This window comes from Schistocerca serialis, chromosome 1, assembly GCF_023864345.2.
Source record: "Schistocerca serialis cubense isolate TAMUIC-IGC-003099 chromosome 1, iqSchSeri2.2, whole genome shotgun sequence".
NCBI lineage: Eukaryota > Metazoa > Arthropoda > Insecta > Orthoptera > Acrididae > Schistocerca > Schistocerca serialis.
The window spans coordinates 1,043,166,528-1,043,187,101 of record NC_064638.1 but is presented as its reverse complement, the minus strand read 5'-3'; positions in this window follow the sequence as shown (position 1 = coordinate 1,043,187,101).

The following is a 20,574-nucleotide window of genomic DNA, read 5'->3' as shown; positions in this document are numbered from 1 at the left end:
AACAATAACCTATACCTTTCATGAATCACTTAACTCACAAAAATCTTCGTTACTCGAACTACTGCAATACATCGAGCGCCAATACTGCCAGCTAAATAAAAGATTCTAACTACTGAAGGCACTAACTACTGATAGGCACAGTTAGCAAATGAAAGATTTTGGTGGAGAATAAACAATGTAGTTACCTTAATAGTGTTCAAAAGTCATAATATATATATCAGTTCATGACATCCAGTCTTACAAATTTCGTTTTTCTGACGGACGCCAGTTCAGATCGTCGCCTCTCAAAACTCTGCCATCTCTCTTCCCACATCCACCACTGCTGATGGCTCACCTCCACCTGCGCAACGCTACCTCCTGTTCACATCCAGCTGCCCAACGCTACAATAGTAAATATTCCAGCAATGCACACCAGCCACAGACTGTACACAGCACAGTCAGTGATTTTCATACAGAGAGCTACGTGGCGTTACCAAGACAAAAACCTAAAAGCCTATTTACAAGTAATGTGACAAAAGTCATCATGAGATACTTCCGAGTATGGTGTCGGACCTGCTGTTACCCGGCGTAGTGCGAGAACTCGGCGCGACGTGGCAAGGACTCAACAAGCCTTTGGAGGTTCCCCGCCCCCCCTCCCACCCCCATCCCTCTCTTACCACCCAAGAAATATTGAGCCATGCTGCTTCCATAGCCGTCCACCGTAGCGAAAGTTGCAGGTGTAGCACTTCTTACACGAACTGGCCTCTCGACTGTCACATAAATTTTCAATGGGATTCGTATCGGGCGATCTGGGTGGCCAAACCATCCGCTCGAATTGTAAAGAATGTTATTCAGACCAATCGTGAACAACTGTGGCCGTTGACATGGCACACTGTCACTCGTAAAAGTTTCATCGTTTGGGAACATGAAGTACGTGGATGGGGGCAAATGGTCTTCTAATAGCCGAACACAACCATCTCCAGCCAATGATCACTTCCGTTGGACCGGAAAAGCCAGTCCATTACTTGTAAACACAGTCCACACGTTTATGGAGCCACAGTCAGCTTGCACAGTGCCTTGTTGACAACTTGGGTCCACTCGAATCCTACCGTCAGTTCTTACAACTCAATATGGGACTCTTCTGACCAGATTAAATTTTCTGGTCGTGTAGGATCCAACCGACATGGCCACAAGCCGAAGAGAGATAGTGCAGATTATGTCACACTGTTAGCAAAGGAACTCTCGTGGGTCGTCTGTTGCCATAGCACATTAACGACAAATTCCGGCGTATTGTCCAAACGGATGCGTTTATCTTACTTCGCGCATTGTTGCTTGTCTGTTAGCAGTGACAACTATACACAAAGGCCGCTGCTCGCGGTCATTAACTGAATGTCGTCGGCCACTGCGTTTCCCTGGCGACAGACAACGCCGGAAGTTTTGTACTCTCGGCACACTCTTGACACGGTGGGTCTCGCAATACTGAATTGCTTAATGATTTTCAAAATGGATTGTCGCATGGTTCTGTGTCCAACTATCATTCCACGTTCAAAGTCTGTTAATACCCGTCGTGCAGCTATAATACACATCAGAAACCTTTTCACATGGATCACCTGAGTGTACATGACAGCTCCGCACACGCACTGCCCTTTTACACCTCGTCGATGCGGTATTACTGCCAACTATAAAAGTAAAGTGCATTCCGGTATTCCACTACCTCTATCTCATCAGTGCAAATATTAATAAAAGTCAAAATAAGGCTTCGTTTCGGAAGTTAGATCAAATATCAAATTAAGTACGATTTCTCTTTTTCTTCTTTTTTAGTAGAATTATGTAATACTTGGCCTCCTCACCTGCCTGTCAGGGTTAGACTGCCAGAGACGCAAGGGATAGGTGTCCAGCTCGCAAAACACTTTCAAAACAAAGAGGAAATCGTGTTAAAAGAGCACCTAATAATGTTAACATGCTGTTATTGAACTGCTTGTTACAGGTAAGTTTTGTTGAGAAAATCGTAGGAAATCACGCGAGTCGTTCCTGTTTGGCTAAACACAGATGAGAACCTGTACCCATTGCAGTTTTTAAATCGCAAGTGGTTTCTACTTTTCGCTCTTTTCCTTGGAGTGCTAAACTCTCTAGGATCTTTTCTGTCAGAATAAGTGTCACTTTTTACTTATAGCAATTAGAACCCTTTTTCTTTCCGTCTGCTTTAAGTACTTACTTGGAAACGTGCGTACTTGGCGTGCCCCCCCCCCCCCGCCCCCCCCCCAAAAAAAAAAAAATTTCACATCAAAACTAAAAATTGAATAATGATTTACGGCTTCAATAACTAATCCAAAGATGGTATGACCTCATCTCCCAATGGGTAGAGAGAGAGACGGTCATAGCGTGTCAACAGACATAGTGGACGTGAACACAAAGAGAAACAACGTGCTGGATGCAGCGAGACCTACAGAGCCCTGAAATGTAAGTTTTCATATCTACCCAACAGTCTAATGTATCAAAATATCGAAAAGTATGGATATGTTTTAAGGTGAATCAAACCATTAAAAATACTCGTCTTTTTTTTAATAAAGAATCAAAGGAGGCATCAATACGTCACTCGCGACAAAAACTCACTATCAAGTGACCGACAGCGCTCTAAAGCGGGGAGTTGGAGAACTACTTTCTTTGGCCGTCTTCCATGTATGACTGTCTTTTCCTGTTTTATCCTATTTCTACAAACTAAAATTGAAATATTGCATGCCGATAGGCACAATGCCTGCAAAAATAAGTGAAGCACCGGACAGGGGAGAAGCTATGTAATGTTATTTTAGTAATTACAAATTCGAGTCAAATTTCGAAAGAACTCGGCAGTGTAATTTCGGTGATCAGCATGGCTCTCCGCCTCTTCCGGCCTGCTCTGATTCGGTTCAAACTGGTGCCATAAAGCTGTTGTAACCTCTCCTGAGGCATACTGTCCAACAACTGTGTAACTTGTCATGGACATACCGCACACTGGCACATGGACGGAATTCAGGCCAAGCTGGACCCACACCTTCTATCGGGGACTGATCTGCTGATTTTGAGACCTCGTGAGTACTTCAGTATCGCGCAGACACCTCATAGACACACGTGACATGTCCTGTTTAAAAATGTGATCACAATACTGTTGCATGAGAAATAACACAAGAGGACGCACTATGTCCATGATGTACCGTTCTGCCATCATAGTTACCGCAGTCAGTACCTGGAGTCATAGTCGATAGCTCCGCACACCATTACCCCAGGAGTAACACCGTTGTAAACATCCAAAACATTGGAAGAATGGACCTCTTAGGTCACTGCCATGTACGCTGTTGACACAGAAACACGAATCGTCATTGAACAGTGCGACGCCAGTCATCCGAAGCGCATCTTTCACAGTCACGGCATCATTCCAAACTCAGAAGTTCGTAATGTAGGTTAATGACAGACTTCACGTGGGGCTGTTGCTAGTTTCCGACCAACGGTAATGGATGTCACAGAATGTTGCAAAGAGTCTGTTACTTGTTCTCGGATGGCAGGCGGAGGTGCGAATAAGTTACGATGTGTTTTCTCCACAATACAGCCACCCTTGTGATGGTCAGACGTGGTCGAACGGAACCTTGAAGAGGAGTACACCTGCCTTGACGTTCACATGCAGTGCAGTATCCCTGATGTCTTAACAAATGTCCTATCATGCTATCATCCTGTTCTTCTTATCAGTGTTTTACACGTATCCCTTTCCTCTTCTATTATGCGCAGGACCTCCTCATTCCTTACCTTATGAGTCCACCTAATTTTCAACATTCGCCTGTACCACTACATCTCAGTGCTTAGATTCTCTTCTGCTAGGGTTTTCCCCACATTCCATGTTTCCGAACCTTACAATGCTGTGCTCCAAACTCCTATTCTCAGAAATTTCTTCTTCAAATTAAGGCCTATGTTTGATGCTAGTAGACTTCTGTTGGCCAGGAATGCGCTTTCTGCCAGTGTCAGTCTGCTTCTGATGTCCTCCTTGCTCCGTCCGTCGTTGGTTATTTTTCTGCCTAGCTAGCACAATTCTTTAACTTCATCTACTTCGTGACCATAAATCCTGATGTTAAGTTTCTCGCTATTCTCATTTCTGCTACTTCTCATTACTTTTGTCTTTCTTCGATTTACTCTCAGTCCGTATTTTGTACTCATTACACTGTCCATTATATTCAGTAGATCCTGTAATTCTTCTTCACTTTCACACAGGATAGTAATGTCATCAGCGAATAGTATCATCGATATCCTTTTACCTTGAATTTTAATTCCACTCCTGAACCTTCCTTTTATTTGCTTCATTGCTTTTTCGATGTACAGATTAAACACTAGGGGCGAAAGACTACATCCCTATCTTAGAACGTTTTAATCCGATCGTTTCGTTATTGGTTGTCCACTGTTATTATTCCCTCTTCGTTCTTGCACATATAGTATAATTCCCGTCTCCGCCTATAGCTTACTCCTATTTTTCTCAGAATTTCGAACATCTTGCCCCATTTTACAGTGTCGAATGCTTTTTCTTAGTCGGCAAATCGTATGACCGCGTCTTGATTTGCCTTTAGTCTTGCTTCCATTATCAACCGCAATGTCACAATTGCCTCTCTAGTGCCTTCACCTTTTCTAAGCCAAGCTGATCGTCATGTAACACATCCTCAATTCTCTTTTCCATTATTCTGCATATTACTCTTCTGAACATCATGGAGGCATGAGCTGTGAAGCTGATTGTACTATAATTCTCGCACTTGTCAGCTCTTGCAGTCTTTGGTATTGTGTGGAAGATATTTGTCCGAAAATCAGACGGTATATTGCTAGATTCATACATTCTACACGTCATCATGAATACCCGCTTTGTTTCCACGTCCCCTAATGATTTTAGAAATTCTGATGGAATATTATCCACCCCTTAATTCCTACAAAGCTCTCTTAAATTATGATTATAATACTGGATCCCCTAACCTCTTCTAAATCTACTCCTGTTTCTTCTTCTATTATATCAGACAATCTTCCTCCTCACAGAGGCCTTCTATGTACTCTTTCCACCTATCCGCTCTCTCGCCTGCATTTAAAAGTGGAATTCCGGTTGCACTCTTAATGTTACGACTCTTGCTTTCAATTTCATCGAAGATTGTTTTGACTTTCCTATATGCTGAGTCATATCGTCTTAGCTTCCCAGCACTTCGTATTTATTTCATTCCTCAGCAACTTGAATTTCCATATTCCTGAATTTCCCTGAATATTTTGATAATTCCTTCTTTCATCAATCAGCTGAAGTATTTCTTTTGTTACCCATGGTTTCTTTGCAGTTACTTCTTTGTCCAAATATATATGCAACGAATTGTCTCCTAGCTGAGGGCGTATGCACATGGTGGCTGATGCTGAAGTCTCTGCTTCGCTAATTTTGCCAAAATAGCGTGGCACCTCTCTCGATTATTGGAGTACACACTAAAATAGTTATGAATAGCTTTAGGCAACAAACTATATTGAATCACCTAGGTTTCCTGAAAAAAAGAAAATATGTTCAGAGCCATATATTAGTGAATACTGAGGTTGCACTGACATTTTCAATTTACTCACAGTCATATTTAATCATCTGTCGTATTTAACCGCAATGCCTGCTGTATAGTTGTAGGTGGGCAATCATATTTCAAAGAGAAAAGATAGTCAAGACAATTACGACCTCAAAGTAATCAAAGAGGAATGATGGTTAAAATAATTATGATCTCAAAATGTCGTATACTGATTAAACACTCCTTAACATTGATCAGTAAGAAACAAGATAATTAAAACAATCATGTTCTCAAAGTGACCAATTAAAACAATTATGACCTCAAAGTGGCCAAAATGAAAAGACGGTTAAAACAAAAAATAAATAAATAAATAAAATAAGGGTGTGGCATTGTTGGTCTTGAGGCCCCATCCGGGAAGTTCGACAACTATGACCTGAAAGCATTGTTTACCACGTTCTTCCGTGTTTTGTAGCTCACATACCACATAAATCGTTTGCAGATTCTCAGTAAGTTTCATTATTTCCGATCATACGGTCTTTATCCCAGATTTATCCATCACAAATCCTTTGTCGCGCCTTTTCACTCTTAGTCCTTAAATCGGTCACAGCTTCATTCTCAGACATTCGATGTCTGGAAAATGTCACACCAACCCACTGTTCCAACTCTCCTTCGACTTTCATTCTAATGACCGTTCCCTTGATTCTGCTCGGCCATTAATCGCTCTAGACATAGCTCCCATACAGTATCAAAGAAAGGCAAACGATTTCCGCAGTCAGTCACGAATGCGATCTGTATTCTATTGCAGATCTAGATTTCACCTACTGACTAGCTATCTCAATGCTAAAAATAGGAGAAAATATACAGGAATCAGTAACTGAAATAATTAGTGGTATAAGGGTGTTCCTCTGCCCATATAATACGAGCTCTGCCTGCTGCTCTGTAAACAGCAGCCTCAGTTAGGATCTGGTTATGTAAGTGTTGAAGTCATATAGCAGCATCTGTTGTCACAAGGTTTAGGAGTTTTTACGACTCGGGTTCTACGGTACTTTACCTTCGTAGCTACTATGTAAAATGTGGTTTTATTTTACGTCTTTCAATTACTGATTCCTGTATATTTTCTTGTATTTTTAGCAGTGAAGATAGTTATTCAGTAAATGATATCTAAATCATCATTACTAATAATAAAACTGCAAAAGAATCGTGTCTGTCTCTTTGAACACGGTAATCTCCAAAACAACAAGACGAATTTTCACGAGATTTTCGTAGGTAGCTGGAGCGTAGTTGGGTCAACGTATAGGCTTCATTTAATTAAAATCGGAAAAAGAAAACAACAGATACCGCTATTAAAATTTTTATCGAAGATCTTCATGTCTGTCTGATTGTTTTAAAATGCCAATCTCCAAAACCACTATACGAATTTTCGCCGGGTTTTCACAAAGAACTTGAATGTGTGTTGGTGTGACATACATGCTTAACTCCGTCAAAATCAATCACAGAAAAAAGCGATACCTTAATTGAAAGTTTTATCCATAACATTATAAACGCGAGAGTAACACTGCCTGTTACATTTTCACGATTAAATTGCTTGAAATGCCACCTTTTAGAGAGCAGCTTAACCAAAATAAAAACTTGAAAGGACAGAACCAGGGCTTTAAGTATACATTATTCACCATCTGACAAACTTTATCGCCATTAAAAACACTATATATTTACCACGAGAAACGATTTCAGAGAACAGCAACATTCACTGTAAACAGTAATTACCAATGGAACAACAGTTTGGATACCAACAGCAATTTTAAAATGAAACAGAGCTTTTTGTCAAATCTTAACCTTTTCTGTATAAGTTCAACAACGGTAAATCCTTAATGTCAAATTACCATCAATTTTACGGTCTCTGAAACCATTGACTGTATATATTTTAACAAAGAGCACAGTTTGGGAAAACAGTAATGGGTGGAAATAACTTAAATGCGATTTTCCGTTACTTTTGACGCAACAAACTTGCCTCTCTAGGCTGACTCACCATTTGAACAACCATGAAACTAAGGCGCAAAGCCCTGAATTTTAGGATTAAGAAAAAAAAGAAAAATAACGAACATGAAATATTAGGACTAGGCGCTGCCTCTATATCTCCAGCGAGAAAAAACTTCGGCGCCGTTGCTAATCTTAGAATTTAATGAGTGAAGAACTAATTTTGTATTTGGCATTGTGGCCTTTTCATTTCCCCTGACGCTTTTTTTCTTGCAGGCAACACTAGTCACATCAAAAATGCCACATTAAATAAAATACTACACCAAAAGAATGGGCAGCTAATAACAGAAGTAGCTTCCAGTAATAATAAAAATCTTGGGCAAGTTTAAAAACTTATTACACTGTTAAAACAAAAGCAGAAAATTGCCAGGCCGGCGTGTAGGGTGATATCTGTGAAGGCACTACTGTCCAAGAGTCCCATAAGGTGGCATACCACACTGTCCATTCTGCTGGCAGAGACTAAAAGCCCGTCTAAGTCTGGGCCACCACTACATGCTCACCACTGCCGCAGTTACAGCATTTAGCGCTGCAAGTATCGCAAAACGTGGTAGAATTTTAAAAAAATAATTCGAGAAAATGACAAGAAATTTGCAAACCAACTTGATTCCTCGCACCGAGAACGAGACAGGCGTGGCGGCGAGACTTTTACATGGCAGGAACAATCACGCTCACCTGTGCAAGTTCGATCTAGCCTCTTAGACAAGAACTAGGCGAACGAGCAACAAATCAAATGGCTCTGAGCACTATGGGACTTAACATCTGAGGTCATCAGTCCCCTAGAACTTAGAACTACTTAAACCTGACTGACCTAAGGACATCACATACATCCATGCCCGAGGCAGGATTCTAACCTGTGACAGTAGCGGTCGCGCGGTTCCGGATTGAAGGGCCTAGAACCGCTCAGCCACAACGGCCGGTGAACGAGCAACAATGGGGCTTAATTCTGCAGCTACGAATCAGCTACCTTGTGCAACTAGACCACCACACGGAAAATCACTCACTTAAGACTTGAGTGAGCTCTATAATAAGAAAGTCGTTGTACACACCCAAACACCCCAAAGCCCAAAGTTAGTACACCGCGCCACAAATTCGAAGCACGTGACCTCCTTAACACCGAGAGAGGAGGACGTTGCCGCCCAAGCAACACCGGTTCCAGCCCACTATTACCTGTGGCAACGCTTCGCTTCCCAGATCGCGACACCTCCACCAAGCCCCGTAATAGAAACAGCGCGCTCTATACTGCGCCCACGAACTCATACGGACGATGCGGGCAATTCGTAAAAGGAAAGGGAGCCGACACGGCTCATTGCTGAACCGATTTCCTGAAATTTGCTATAGAGATAGCTTGAAGCCTGGGGAAGGACATAAGGGTATAGGCAAATTTAAAGAAAGAATTCGATCCCTAAGAGCATGAAATAGGGAATGGATCATCTCTTATTTACACCAGTGAACACGAACAGTGTTAAAACAGTTATTAAATTTGTTACATAATGTACATATAGCACAATGCATAGCTACTTCAGTAGCACAATCCATAGATGCATGCTCCTGACCATGTCCCTCTGTATGCACTGCGTGACTGCGATGGTGCACATGCTGCTTCACCGTGCGTTGTGACAGCTTTCGAGGGGGCATCGGGCCACGCATGTCATGAGCCTTGCTTACATAAATAGGCAGAAGCATGAGGGCAGCTAACACTACCGCATGTACAGTAACATACTTCTTCACTGTGACTTTTTATAACGAAACTCCTGATATGCGTTTGCAGCCACAGGTAACAACTAGTTCATATGTACAGAAACAGTATCCATTTGTCTGTTTGTGAGTTTGTTTTTTATTCATACAAATCTACAGTTTTATTCCGATATTGATGAAATTTTGCATGTTTTCCCTTGAAGACAAGACGAAGATCACTGTCTACATAAGACTCCACAATTTGACTGAAACACATGTGTATGTAATATATAGAACGGATGTCTTGTTATGAAAAACCTTCTTGACTCTTGGCCGATTTACTTGAAATTTCTGCATGATGCCCTAATGAACATTTGGTCGACATAGGCTATATATATATATATATATATATATATATATATATATATATATATATATAATATCCTTAAAGGAGAAACGTTGTTACCAAACGTATATAAAAGTGCTTGACTGATTTATTTGAAAGTTCTTGGCCGATTTATTTCAAATTTCTACATTCAGATGAAACAATGAAGAAAATTAATGAAAAATAAAACGCCGATATCGTGGTAATCTGACTCTAATTCGTATTGCGAGAAAAAATACAGTGGCAATACCCGTCTTGAAGACAATACTATCAGCCGTCACTAGACCGCATCGAAAGCTCGATAGTTTAACAGAAACATAATTGGAAACTCTTATTTATTGCTTAGTTGGCGTTGTTAGATTTGACATATACCCTGAGAGATATTTTGGTCCGTGTTTCATTGTTATTTATATTATTATAATCCACAGTGTCATAAAACCGAAAAGGCAGGTCGTGGATGTAGTATCAGCAAAAGTCATCGACGAATGTTGGTTTTGCCCAAAAGGGCCAAACGTGTCATTTTCTGTGAATGAAAAAGATTTTGCAACCGAGACCGTCATATTTCTATAAATTCATAACAACTTTCTGTACCAGCCACCCGGTATGGAATGGCACCAATTTCATTTTTGTAAGATAAAAAAAACCTACAAACGCCCTTGTGTTGTAATTTATTGTGTACCATCTTCAGGCCTTAGGTGATGCTGAAGAGGTTATCACGATCCATATGAACGATGCATAAGTGACCAAAAACTGGTTGACGCAGAGTAGCCGTAACCGTGATCTAGGCTTTCGAACATAAAATGTCAAATGCAGTTCTGCGTTCCGTTTTTCCCACAATCCATGTTTCACTAACATACAAATGCCCGTTCTCAGAAATTTCTTCCTCAAACTAAGACCTATGTTTGATAGAAGTAGTCTTCTCTTGGCCAGAAATCCTCTTTTTGCTTGTGTTAGTCTGCCTTTTATGTCCTCTTTGCTTCGGCCGTCGTGCGTTACTTTACTGCCTAGGTACTATAATTCCTTTACTTCATCTGATTCGCTATGGCCAATTCCGATGTTAAATTTCTAGCTGTTCTCATTTCTGCTGGTTCTCATTATTTTCATCGTTCTTCAATTTACTCCCAGTTCATAATTTATGCTCCTTAGAGTGTCCATTTCGTTCAACAGATCCTGTAATTCTTCTTACCTTCCATACAGGACAATAACGTCATCAGCGAGTATTATCGTTGATATTCTTTCACCTTCAATTTTAATCCCTCTCTTGGAATTTTATTTGATGTTCATCTTTGCTTCTTCTTGAACAGTAGGGCGAAAGGCTACATCGCTGTCTTACATAATTTGTAATTCGAGGAATACCTTCTTGGTCTTCCACTAACGTTGTTCCCCCTCGGTACTTGTACATACCCCATATTACCCGCTACCCTATAGCTGACCTTTATTTTTCTACGCATTTCGAACATCTTGCACCATTTTACACTGCCGAACACTTTCTCGTTTTCGATGAATCCAGTGAACGCATCTTGATTTTCCTTTTGTCTTGCTTTCATTATCAACTGCAAAGTCAGAATTGCCTCTCTGCTGCGTTTAGCTTTTCTAGAGCCAAACTGATCGTCATCTAACAGATCCCCAACCACCTTTGCATTCTCCTGAATATGATTCTTGTCAGCAGCTAGATGCGTAAGCTGTTAATCTACTTTGGCGATAACGCTCTCACTTGTCCTCTGTTGCTATCTTCTGAATTGTGTGGGTAGTGTTTTTCCGAAATTCTGTTGATACGTCACCAGTCTCATACATTTTACGCGCCAACGTGAATAGTCGTTTTGTTGCTACTTCCCTCGCAGATTTTATAAATTTGAGTGGAATGTTATCTATCTTTCCAGCCTTATTAGATCTTAAGTCTTCCATAGTTCTTCTAATTTCTAATTCTAATACTGGATCCAGTATAACTTTCCTATCGACTTCTGTTTCTTCTTCTAGCACGCCAACAGATACGTCCTCCCCCATACAGAGTCCTTCAATCTACTCTTTCATCCCATTCACTCTCTCTTTCGCATCCAACACTGGAATTCCCATCGCAGTCTTAGTGTAGCCCCCTTGCTTGTAATTTCACCGAAGGTGCATTGACTTTCCAATATGCTGAGTTACCGATGCTTTTCCCGCCATTACCTTCCTTGTACCTACATTTTTCTTTCCAACATGTATGATTACCCCTTTTAGAGATGTCCATTCCTCTTCAATTGAACTCCCTGCTGAGATATTCATTGTCACAGAATCTGTAGCCTCAGACAACTTCAACCGTATCTCTTCATTATTTGGTACTCACGCGTCTCATTTCTTTGAATATATGTTTTTCCTGACTACTTTCTTAACCTTCAGGCTACTCTTCATTATTACTAAATTCTGATCTGAGTCTGTACCTTCTTCCACGTTCGTATTACAATCTAATATCTGATTTCGGAATATGTGCCTGACCATGGTGTAATCAGCTGAAGTTTTCCTCTACTTCCCAACCTTTTCCAAGTATACCTCCTCGTCACATGATATTTGAAGAGAGTATTCACTGTTACAAAATTAGATTTATTACACAACTCAGTTATTCTACTTTCTCACTCCGAGCGCCAAGCCCATTGTCTCATATCCTATTCTTGTGGTTCTTCCTCTACAATCGCATTCCAGCCCTCCACAACTATTAGAATTTTGTCTCCCTTTATGTACTGAATTATCCGCTCAGTATCCCGATATACTTTCTGTGTCTCTTCATCTTCTACTTACGGCATTGGTGTGTATATGTGAACTATTGCTTTATAATTTATAGAGGGGAGCGATCAGTCGCCCTTTTTGTAGGTTTTATTACGCAAATTCATATTTTGGATAGTGCCCAGCCATTATCAATGCAACATTTTCTAATCTCGATGCGTGTTGGTTCCCAGTTGTTCGGGCGTCAGTCATAGTTCTAGTAGTATTCAAAGAACTGTGACTGACGCCCGAACAACCGGAGACTAACATGCATCGAGATGAGAAAATGTTGCATTGATAATGGCTAGGCACTAGCCGAAATCTGGATTTGCGTAATATGACCTACAAAAAAGGACGACTGATTGCTGCGCTCTATAATTTATAAATCATATAACAGTCGCTGAGTACACCCACTTTCCCAATGGAAGATAACCTGATGAACTGTTGTTGTTGATGATGGTTTGCTGTTGATTCCGATTTGGACGAACCTATGACTGAACTGTTAACAGTAACTCACTGAGAGTTGCCTTCCTATTAATAACGGATTATATTTCCACTAAGCTATTACTTGCTGTTGTTGACTTTGCCCTTTACTCGTCTGACCTGAAATTTTTGTACTCTTTCCATTTCACTTCACTTACACGACAATATCTAGAATGAGCCTTATCATATGTTAAATCCCATAGTGCTCAGAGCCATTTGAACCTTATCATCCCTGATTTTAGATTTTCTAGCTTCCCTACCAGGTTTACATTTCGGTCATTCCACACCCCGATAGCTTTACGTTGGTTGTTCTATTTTCTTCTGATGGTCACTTTCCCAACATCATTCCATCTCGGTTACCCGAATGGAAGGCTAATCCGCAGTCTTTTGCGAATGGTGAAGTCATCATGAGACATTTCAATTACAAGCCACATGTCATGTGGATGCACATTTTAATGCAGTGGTTTCCATTACTTTCTGCATTCTCAAGCTGTTTATCATAGCTGTCTCTTCTACGTTTTAGGGGCTGTTTCCCACCACTCTGTCTGTTCCTGCGCTCTCTTTGACAAGGCCGTTGGCGGAAAGAGGGTGACCTCTGTAAGTCGTAAGTCTTCTGTGTCCACCAGCCACAAACACACGCAAATACAGGCACAAACAAACACACAGACACAGATCCACACACACCTCACACACGCAAGCACATACACACACACACATATATATTTGTTGATATCTATTGCCCGAGTCCATAGTCAGTTAATTATATTATTCCATAATAAAACAATAAGCAATGGTGTCACTCACTAATAAAGAAATATAAAATAGTGAAGTTTTATTGGTATAGTTGAGCTGCTACGTTACTCATCAAAGTCTGCATGACAAGTTGAATATTAAATGAAGTAATATACCTGTTCAGTGATCTAGACAGCATGGTTATTCGAGTTTGGAGGATTTTTCGGTGAGGTTCAGAGATAAATGATGTTGAAGTAATCTTTGTACGTGTTTCCTCCTCATCGTCTTCATGCGAAATCTTTGCCTGAGGATGATAAATAGGAAGCTCTTAGTCAACCATGCATCTTTACTGGTAAGTCAAAATTCCGTCAACGATGAAACTGGTTACGTGGTTTTTTTTTATCAGCGATAAGATGCCATTGATCTGCTTAGAAGTGTCCACAGAACAGAATGTCCGACGAACAATGACAATGGTGAATGGTGGGCTTAACGTAACAATGTTCACTATTTCTCTCAAAAATATTTAGAAAGTTTCAAAATCTCTATGTCGTTATTTTTGGTCAAGTATTTCCTGATTATGTCAACTACGATCTGTTGAAAAGTTACTTTAGTAAACTATATTCCCTGACTGGTCTGTTCTTGAGTCTTTCTTTAAGATTTTGCGGCTTCTTGGTCAGGGATTGTTGTTGTTAATTCAAATGAGCTATTTTCATATATTAAGCTTTGCACCGTTAATCTCTGACTGGTCTAGAAGCCTTGAACTCCCATGAAAGTTCACATCATCCCATTCAAATGAAAAACCCCCACATTAATAAGATCGATAGGAAAAAAATATCTTTGAACAACTTTTTTAATTTTCTCGTTCCAGTTCAGCTTCTCGCAGTATAAACAAGCGCACTGAACTAAACACTGCCCACCCCTTGCTATGTGACACAGACACCTCTTCTGACTTGGTAATGATCCAAAACCAACGGAGGATGAGAGACCAGTCTCAAATCACAATAATAGATGAATTGTGTGGCTTTGCGCTCCCTTGAACAAAAATAATTCTGACATTGGAATATTTAATTCCCTTCATTATTTACATTTATAGACTTGCTATTTCCTCATTAGTCTTCAAATCTACCTGAGGAATGTCTGGAACAAACACTTTCTTCCGTTCTACGTCTCTAATGCCTATAGGAGAATTGTCTTCTTCCCCCTTAGACCTGAATAAAGTTGTACGACAATTTGGATTCCCAAGGAAACCCTGCATTCACTTAACGTCCTAACAGGAAGTGTTAATGTCATTGCCATATTTTCTTCTATTCGTTGCCAGTTTGTGAATTAAAAACGTCTTCCTTCGTAGTACACTGCAAGTCGGTACAGCGCTACATAAATTACTTATTTGTTCCGTGCAGGTAGCTTTTGGCTTCGTTTCGTAGTAAATGATTACTGACGTTCAGCGGTGTCTGCAGTTGACTTAGACGGTTTGGTAAACACTCTTCATAAGAAAGTTATTCTTTTCAGTGAACCGCATACCAGTTGAGACAGGATGTTGAAATTTACATAAATCTACACCAGTTGTTAGTAATTAAAACTCTAAAAGTGATACGAAAAATGTATATTCTAGTGATTGTATTTAAAGAATTACGCCAAAGATCCTGTGCAGATCGACGCCTACTAATGCAGTCTAATGTTTCTGTTTTCGCAGGTAGCAAGTGCAAAATCTCAGCTGTCGCAAGATCACCGCCAGTCTAAGACAGACTTGGATGCAGCAGATACTGCAATTGAGATGAAGCTCATGACACACTGACACGTTACATGGGCGAAATGCTCTTCCAAAGAAGTTCATTAAAAACATTGAATCCATGTACAGAATGTGGGTTTTAGTTAAAATTAGTGAGAGACTGTTGTGAGACTCTTGATGTTAGTTCAAGTGAACAATGCCTTCTTAAAAAAAAAAAAAATAAAGTGCAGTGTATGTGGATCGTGCACCAAAACTTTTATATCAGTGTTTCCGGAGTAAAACATGACTCAGCGAATCTGTGATAATCATAGCACATATTACAGAGTCGTTCATTAGACAAAGAAAAGGAAGGTTTAGAAGTGTGCAAGAGAAAGTTTAACAGTCGGCAGAGAAAAAGAGTTTCTTCCATGTGTTATGAAACCTTTGTTTGCCTGCCAGTATTAGTAATTTGAACATCTGAGTGTTATTTTGAGATGTTTTACTATGTATGACAGTTGAACGTGTTTGCTGCTGTCCCAGAAACTTGACAGTATTCTACGGAAACTGGTAACGAACAATGCTTAAATTACATTCGTAACCACTATAATATGTCAGTTCTTTTGTTAAAGGTCTGTAAGTGATATGTGTTTTTGTAGGAAAAAAATTTAATTTATCGCAGCTGTTTTAATTTTTGGGAATTTTTTTTTTAAGTGAAACTTCCTTTCAGATTTTTCTTCTGATACCGACTGAATAAGTTATCGAAGCACGACTCAAAACCAGCAACCACAGCCTTACTTCCCCCAGTACCTCATCTCCTGTCTTCCCAACTTCACAGAAGTTCATGCGCATATTATTGTAATAATCTTGTTATTTCAGGAGCCGGCCGCTGTGGCCGAGCTGTTCTAGGCGCTTCAGTCTGGAACCGCGTGACCGCTACGGTCGCAGGTTCGAATTCTGCCTCGGGCATGGATGTGTGTGATGTCATTAGGTTAGTTAGGTTTAAGTAGTTCTAAGTCTAGGGGACTGATGACCTCAGATGTTAAGTCCCATAGTGCTTAGAGCTATTTGAACCATTTATTTCAGGATCTGCTGCATATCTGCTCCTCGTTAAGAGTATTAATTGCCATCTTCTGTCAGTTATTCAACTGACATTCTGAATCGTCGTAAACATTGTGACGATTCTGTTTACGACGGGACAAAAAATAACACTTCACATCTTTTCTATCTGCTGAAAACAAAAAGTAAAACACTGCAAAGAACGAAAACCAAGGGAATTTAAAACCTGAATATGAGTCACAGTCGGTGGCAGACATAAAAATATTAATTACGGATGCTCTACGAATAGCGTTTTTACCTAGAAAAGGAAGTGTCATCGGTTCTGGGTTCGAAACCTGCCACCGCTTCAATTTAGAATAAAGATCATCATGAGAAGAGGTCACTCTCACTCAGCCAGTAACGTTGTCAAAGAGGACACTTCTTGCCCTTGGGGTGGGAAACTGCATCTAAAGGCGGACGAATCAGCAACGCTCAATGGCATGAGAATGCAGAAGGCAATGTAAACCACTGCTTTAAAGACACATAATTTGTATCCACAGGACATGTGGCCTGTAACTAAAAAAGTGTCATGGTTATCTCTCCATTGGCGAAACATTCCGGACTAGTTCCGCATTCGGATTTCCGGGTGGCTACTGCCCAGGAGGAGGTGACCGTGAGGAAACTATTGAATATCCAAGTTCTACGAGTTGGAGCGTGGAATGTCAGATGTTTGAACGTGGTAAGGATGCTATAAAATCTGAAATGGGAAATTCAAAGGCTCAATCTAGATATAGTAGGGATCAGAGGAGTTGGAAAGATGACAGGGATTTCTGGACAGATGAGTAAAGGATAACATCAACACCAGCAGAAAATGGCATAACGGGAGTAGGATTCGTTATGAATAGGAAGGTAGAGCAGAGATTACGTTACTTTTAACTCTTCAACGGGTTGTTCTTATTAGACTCGACAGCAAACAAGCACCACAACGATAGTTCAGGTATACAAGTCGATGTCGCAAGCTGAAAATGAAGAGATAGAAATAGTATATGTGGCTATTGAAACGGTAATACAGTACCCTGAAGGAAGACGAAAATCTAATAGTGATGGAGGACTGGAACGCAGTTGTAGGGGAAAAAGTAGCAGAAAACCTCACAGGAGAATATGGTCTTTGAATAAGGAATGAGAGAGGAGAAAGATTAACTGAGTTCTGCAATAAATTTCACCAAGTAATAGTGGATACAGCGCGCAAGAATCACAAGGGAATTGAACAAAAATGGCGGGAGATACGAGAAGATTTCAATTGTATTACATCTAATACACAGAACCAGATATAAACACAAATCACAACTTAGTAGTGATGAAGAGCAGATTGAAGTTTAAGAAGAATCTATACGCAAAGAAGTCGGTTACGGAAGTACATAAGGAATGAAGAAATACGCTTGAAGTTCTCTGAGGCTATAGCTCAGTTGCCGGCCGCGGTGCTCTCGCGGTTAAGGCGCTCAGTCCGGAACCGCGCGACTGCTACGGTCGCAGGTTCGAATCCCGCCTCGGGCATGGATGTGTGTGATGTCCTTAGGTTAGTCAGGTTTAAGTAGTTCTAAGTTCTATGGGACTGATGACCACAGATGTTAAGTCCCATAGTGCGCAGAGTCATTTTATAGCTCAGTTGGCAGTTCTGTTGAAGAGTGAAATATGCTCACTATTTTTATGTACTTGAATTTAGCATATTTCGTGACAGTACTCACTTTTCCGTGGATGTTTATAAGATGATATTTGGCTTTTTTGTGTAGACTTCAGTCGTCTAGTGAAAGTATGATTTCATAATGCTATTTCGTCAGCTGCGGAAATGTCCTGGTTCAATGCGTTTGCCTCCTTTTTGGAGATTGAAATACCATTTTTCCGAATGTGCTTCCTTCTTGATGTTTATATAAAAAGGTAGTAGAATAACTCATTTTTGCTGGTCACTTGCAAATTATTATAACGGGGACCTGTAAATTGTTCCACCGTCACACACCGAGTTTTCACTGCCGACTGACTAAGGTCAAAGACGACTCCAGCGTCAAAGACATTTCACACAACACACAAGCTTCCACTTGTAACCAGTCTCTTTGATATTATTCATCACATCTACTAATATTAATCAATATGCTGTCACTCTCGGACATATAAGCAAATTAGCATAAAATAAGGCAAATTACAATTCACAAAAAATATTCTGACAAAAATATAAGAAAACATTAACAACCTCCTCCCTCATTATATTTGGTATCGACAAATCCGGTAGTAAATAACACATCTCCCAGATCCAATACAAAAGGAATAGCATCACTAAAACAGGCAATCACAAAAACTGGAAAGAAAACTACGAATAAGATAACTGCGAAGAAACCATGAGTGATAAAAGAAATATTTCAGTTGATCGATGAAAGAAGGAAGTACAAAAATGTTAAGAGAAATTCAGGAGTATAGAAATATAAGTCACTTAAGGGAATGAGATAAATAGGAACTGCAGGGAAGCTAAGGCGAAATGGCGGAATGAAAACTGCACAGGAATCAATAAAAAAGTGATTGTCTGAAGGACTGACTCAGCTTATAGAAAAGCCAAAACAATATTCCATGAAATTAAGAGAAATAGTGAAAACATTAAGAGTGCAATGGTAATTCCACTGCTAAAAGCAGAGGAAAGAGAGTATAGGTGGAAAGAGTAGATTGAAAGTCTCTATGAGGATGGGAAGACTTGTCTGATGATGTTATAAAAGAAACAGAATTCAATATACGAGAGACAGGGGATTCACAATTAGAATCAGAATTTAAAAGAGATTTGGAAGACTTAAGATCGAATAAGGCAAAACGAATAGATAACATCTCTTCAGAAATTTTTGAAATGACTGAGGGAAGTGTCAAAAAATCACGTTGGAATGTAGAATGTATACGTCCAGCGATATACCACCGGAATACATCACTTACATAATTCAGGAGACGAAATAGCTGACAAGTGCGAGATACGCCCCAAATCAGCTTAACAACTCATGCATCCTACTTGCTGAGAAGAATAATATACAGAAAAATGGAAAAGAAAATTGAGAATCTGTTATATGAGGATCAGATTGACTTTAGGGAAGGTAAATTTACCCGAGAGGCAGTTTTGACGTAGCAGTTGATAGTGGAAGCAAGACTGATGAAACACCCAAAAACTTTCGTAGAATGTGTCGACCTGGAAAAAGCGTTCGAAAATGTCAGATGCTGCAAAACGTTCGAAATTCTGAGAAAAACAGGGGTAACCTATAGGGAAAATGCTGAATTAAATGAGCACTCAAATGAGTACACAATACGGACTGAGAGTAAATATAAGAAACACGAATGTATGAGAAATAGCCTATAAATACAAGCAAGAGCAAACAGGAGGAAGAGTTTGCAAAAAATGAAGAAACTCCATACAATGGACCTGGGATGCACTAAAAGGTTAATCCAAACTTTGTCGCTCCATTCCCAAAAGTTTTATTTTTTTATATAGATTACGTGTTTTCTCAGGTTCTGCCAAACCAATTTGCATCAGATTTTCAGCAAATGTTGCACAGTATCTCCTGCGTAGCATAACACAGCCTTTGTTCCAAAAACCTGTATGTTGTAGAACTTATAAGAAAAAATTAGCACAAAAAGTAGTACATTTTCATTAGAATGGAAAAAAATTAATCTCTTACAACTGAATTCAAATTTTTAAAAATCCGGTGTTAAGTTGGAGCCAATTCTCCAATAAATAACCTGTATAAATTTCAACTCTCTAGCTCAAATGCTTTCTGAGAAAACATGTTATTTATAAGCGCTATTTTAACATTGGAGAGATAGGGCTTCTGGAGTCCCTTAAGACATCACGGAATAACATCCATTGCACTAGAGGAAGGTGTAGAGGGTAAAAACTCTAGAGGAAGACAGAGACTGGAATACTGCCAACAAGTACGAGTACTATAGGATTTAGGTTGGAAGTACTACTCTGAAATGGAGAGGTTGGCACAGGAGAATAAAACCATGCCCAAACAGGATTATACGAAGACGTCCGACCGTCATACAGCCTTTACCACATGGCTCGTTTCTACGTCTACATCTACATAGAAACTCGTGAAGCCACCGTACGATGCAGGTCGGAGGATACCCTGTATCACTACTATTCATTTCCTTTCCTGTTCCACTTTAACATAGAGCGAGGTAGAAACGACTATCTATATGCCTCCGTATGAGCCCTAACTTGTATCTTATTTTCGTGGTCTTTAAGAGCAATG